This window comes from Colletes latitarsis, unplaced genomic scaffold (genome assembly GCF_051014445.1).
Source record: "Colletes latitarsis isolate SP2378_abdomen unplaced genomic scaffold, iyColLati1 scaffold0007, whole genome shotgun sequence".
In the NCBI taxonomy this organism is placed as follows: domain Eukaryota; kingdom Metazoa; phylum Arthropoda; class Insecta; order Hymenoptera; family Colletidae; genus Colletes; species Colletes latitarsis.
In genome coordinates, this window is record NW_027488367.1 from 9,449,699 (window position 1) to 9,455,128 (window position 5,430).

Sequence of the window (5,430 nt, forward strand, 5' to 3'; positions counted from 1 at the left end):
TTCTGCTTTGGATCACGTAGTAAAGTGGTACCACACTGAAGCAGTCCATTAAACCCGGTTTGGATCAATATTTTAGAGTATAACGCATGTTAGGTTTGGGTTAGGTCAAGGATTTGCTCTCATCAGGCTCATACTTTCGCATATTTCTCATACTTCATGGCTGGATCCTGGGCTATTTCTGGATTGTATCACGTAGTAATGCGGTACCACGCTGAAACAGTCAATTAAACCTGGTTTCGATCAATATTTTAGAGGATAACGCAAGTTAGGTCTGGGATAGGTCTGGGATTCATCCTCATCAGGCTCATACATTCGCGTTTTTCACATACTCGTTGAACTGATCCTGGGTTTTTTCTGGTTTGGATCACGTTGCAATGTGGTACCACACTGAAACAGTCGATTAAACCTGGTTTCGATCAATATTTTAGAGGATAACGCATGTTAGGTCTAGGTTAGGCCTGGGATTTTCACTCATCAGACTCATACTTTCGCATTCTTCACATACTCGTTGGACGGATCCTGGGTTTTTTCTGGTTTGGATCTCGTAGTAATGTGGGACTACACTGAAACAATCAATTAAACCTGGTCATGATAAATATTTTAGAGGATAACGCAGGTTTGGTCTGGGTTAGGTCTAGGATTTGCCCTCGTCAGGCTCATACTTTCGCATATTTCTCATACTTCATGGCTAGATCCTGGGCTATTTCTGGATTGGATCACGTAGTAATGTGGTACCACACTGAAGCAGTCAAATAAACCTGGTCTTGATAAATATTTTATAGGATAACGTAGATTTGGTCTGGGTTAGGTCTAGGATTTGCCCTCATCAGGCTCATACTTTCGCATATTTCTCATACTTCATGGCTGGATCCTGGGCTATTTCTGGATTGGATCACGTAGTAATGTGGTACCACACTGAAACAGTCAATTAAACCTGGTTTCGATCAATATTTTAGAGAATAATTCATGTTAGGTCTAGGTTAGGTCTGGGATTTGCTCTCATCAGGCTCATTCTTTCGCATATTTCTCATACTTGATGGCTAGATCCTGGGCTTTTTCTGGATTGCATCACGTAGTAATGAAGTACAACACTGAAACAGTCAATTAAACCTGGTTTCTATCAATATTTCAAAGGACAAAGCATGTCAGGTCTAGGTTAGGCCTGGGATTTGCCCTCATCAGGGTCATACTTTCGTAGTTTTAACATACATGTTGACCTGATCGAGGGTTTTTTCTGCTTTGAATCACGTAGCAAAGTGGTACCACAGTGAAGCAGTCCATTAAACTTGGTTTGGATGAATATTTTAGAGGATAACGCATGTTAGGTTTGGGTTAGATCTAGGATATGCCCTCATCAGGCTCATACTTTCGCATATTTCTCATACTTCATGGCTAGATCCTGGGCTGTTTCTGGATTGTCTCGCGTAGTAATGTGGTACCACGCTGAAACAGTAAATTAAACCTGGTTTCGATCAATATTTTAGAGGATAACGCAAGTTAGGTCTGGGATAGGTCTGGGATTCGCCCTCATCAGGCTCATACTTTCGCGTTTTTCACATACTTGTTGAACTGATCCTGGGTTTTTTCTGGTTTGGATCACGTAGCAATGTGGTACCACTCTGAAACAGTCGATTAAACCTGGTTTCGATCAATGTTTTAGAGGATAACGCAAGTTAGTTCTGGGATAGGTCTGGGATTTGCCCTCATCAGGCTCATACTTTCGCGTTTTTCACATACTTCTTGTACAGATCCTGGGTTTGTTCTGGTTTGGGTCACGTAGTAATGTGGTACCACACTGAAACAGTCGATTAAACCTGGTTTCGATCAATATTTTAGAGGATAACGCATGTTAGGTCTAGGTTAGGCCTGGGATTTTCACTCATCAGACTCATACTTTCGCATTCTTCACATACTCGTTGGACGGATCCTGGGTTTTTTCTGGTTTGGATCTCGTAGTAATGTGGGACTACACTGAAACAATCAATTAAACCTGGTCATGATAAATATTTTAGAGGATAACGCAGGTTAGGTCTGGGTTAGGTCTAGGATTTGCCCTCGTCAGGCTCATACTTTCGCATATTTCTCATACTTCATGGCTAGATCCTGGGCTATTTCTGGATTGGATCACGTAGTAATGTGGTACCACACTGAAGCAGTCAAATAAACCTGGTCTTGATAAATATTTTATAGGATAACGTAGATTTGGTCTGGGTTAGGTCTAGGATTTGCCCTCATCAGGCTCATACTTTCGCATATTTCTCATACTTCATGGCTGGATCCTGGGCTATTTCTGGATTGGATCACGTAGTAATGTGGTACCACACTGAAACAGTCAATTAAACCTGGTTTCGATCAATATTTTAGAGAATAATTCATGTTAGGTCTAGGTTAGGTCTGGGATTTGCTCTCATCAGGCTCATTCTTTCGCATATTTCTCATACTTGATGGCTAGATCCTGGGCTTTTTCTGGATTGCATCACGTAGTAATGAAGTACAACACTGAAACAGTCAATTAAACCTGGTTTCTATCAATATTTCAAAGGACAAAGCATGTCAGGTCTAGGTTAGGCCTGGGATTTGCCCTCATCAGGGTCATACTTTCGTAGTTTTAACATACATGTTGACCTGATCGAGGGTTTTTTCTGCTTTGAATCACGTAGCAAAGTGGTACCACAGTGAAGCAGTCCATTAAACTTGGTTTGGATGAATATTTTAGAGGATAACGCATGTTAGGTTTGGGTTAGATCTAGGATATGCCCTCATCAGGCTCATACTTTCGCATATTTCTCATACTTCATGGCTAGATCCTGGGCTGTTTCTGGATTGTCTCGCGTAGTAATGTGGTACCACGCTGAAACAGTAAATTAAACCTGGTTTCGATCAATATTTTAGAGGATAACGCAAGTTAGGTCTGGGATAGGTCTGGGATTCGCCCTCATCAGGCTCATACTTTCGCGTTTTTCACATACTTGTTGAACTGATCCTGGGTTTTTTCTGGTTTGGATCACGTAGCAATGTGGTACCACACTGAAACAGTCGATTAAACCTGGTTTCGATCAATGTTTTAGAGGATAACGCAAGTTAGTTCTGGGATAGGTCTGGGATTTGCCCTCATCAGGCTCATACTTTCGCGTTTTTCACATACTTCTTGTACAGATCCTGGGTTTGTTCTGGTTTGGGTCACGTAGTAATGTGGTACCACACTGAAACAGTCGATTAAACCAGGTTTCGATCAATATTTTTGAGGATAACGCATGTTAGGTCTAGGTTAGGCCTGGGATTTTCACTCATCAGACTCATACTTTCGCATTCTTCACATACTTGTTGAACGGATCCTGGGCTTTTTCTGGTTTGGATCACGTAGTAATGTGGTACCACACTGAAACAGTCAATTAAACCTGGTTTCGATCAATATTTTAGAGAATAATTCATGTTAGGTCTAGGTTAGGTCTGGGATTTGCTCTCATCAGGCTCATTCTTTCGCATATTTCTCATACTTGATGGCTAGATCCTGGGCTTTTTCTGGATTGCATCACGTAGTAATGAAGTACAACACTGAAACAGTCAATTAAACCTGGTTTCGATCAATATTTTAGAGGATAACGCAAGTTAGGTCTGGGATAGGTCTGGGATTTGCCCTCATCAGGCTCATACTTTCGCGTTTTTCACATACTTGTTGAACTGATCCTGGGTTTTTTTCTGGTTTGGATCACGTAGTAGTGTGGTACCACACTGAAACAGTCCATTAAACCTGGTTTGGATCAATATTTTAGAGGATAACGTATGTTAGGTTTGGGTTAGGCTTGGGATTTGCGCTCATCAGGGTCATACTTTCGCAGTTTTAACATGCATGTTGACCTGATCGAGGGTTTTTCCTGCTTTGGATCACGTAGTAAAGTGGTACCACAACGAAAACAGTCAATTAAACCTGGTTTCGATCATTATTTTAGAGGATAACGCATGTTAGGTCTAGGTTAGGTCTGGGATTTGCTCTCATCAGGCTCATTCTTTCGCATATTTCTCATACTTGATGGCTAGATCCTGGGCTTTTTCTGGATTGCATCACGTAGTAATGAAGTACAAAACTGAAAAAGTCAATTAAACCTGGTTTCCATCAATATCTTAGAGGACAACGAAAGTTAGGTCTGGGATAGGTCTGGGATTTGCCCTCATCAGGCTCGTACTTTCGCGATTTTCACATACTTGTTGAACAGATCCTGGGTTTTTTCTGGTTTGGGTCACGTAGTAATGTGGTACCACACTGAAACAGTCGATTAAGCCAGGTTTCGATCAATATTTTTGAGGATAACGCATGTTAGGACTAGGTTAGGCCTGGGATCTTCACTCATCAGACACATACTTTCGCATTCTTCACATACTTGTTGAACGGATCCTGGGTTTTTTCTGGTTTGGATCACGTAGTAATGTGGGACCACACTGAAACAGTCAATTAAACCTGGTTTCGATCAATATTTTAGAGAATAATTCATGTTTGGTCTAGGTTTGGTCTGGGATTTGCTCTCATCAGGCTCATTCTTTCGCATATTTCTCATACTTGATGGCTAGATCCTGGGCTTTTTCTGGATTGCATCACGTAGTAATGTGGGACGACACTGAAACAATCAATTAAACCTGGTTTTGATAAATATTTTAGAGGACAACGCATGTTAGGTCTGTGTTAGGTCTACTTCATGGCTAGATCCTGGGCTTTTTCTGGTTTGGATCACGTAGTAATGTGGTACCACACTGAAACAGTCAATTAAACCTGGTTTCGATCAATATTTTAGAGAATAATTCATGTTAGGTCTAGGTTAGGTCTGGGATTTGCTCTCATCAGGCTCATTCTTTCGCATATTTCTCATACTTGATGGCTAGATCCTGGGCTTTTTCTGGATTGCATCACGTAGTAATGAAGTACAACACTGAAACAGTCAATTAAACCTGGTTTCGATCAATATTTTAGAGGATAACGCAAGTTAGGTCTGGGATAGGTCTGGGATTTGCCCTCATCAGGCTCATACTTTCGCGTTTTTCACATACTTGTTGAACTGATCCTGGGTTTTTTTCTGGTTTGGATCACGTAGTAGTGTGGTACCACACTGAAACAGTCCATTAAACCTGGTTTGGATCAATATTTTAGAGGATAACGTATGTTAGGTTTGGGTTAGGCTTGGGATTTGCGCTCATCAGGGTCATACTTTCGCAGTTTTAACATGCATGTTGACCTGATCGAGGGTATTTCCTGCTTTGGATCACGTAGTAAAGTGGTACCACAACGAAAACAGTCAATTAAACCTGGTTTCGATCATTATTTTAGAGGATAACGCACGTTAGGTCTGGGATAGGTTTGGGATTAGCCCTCATCAGACTCATACTTTCGCACACTTCACATACTCGTTGACAAGATCCTGGGTTTTTTCTGGTTTGGAT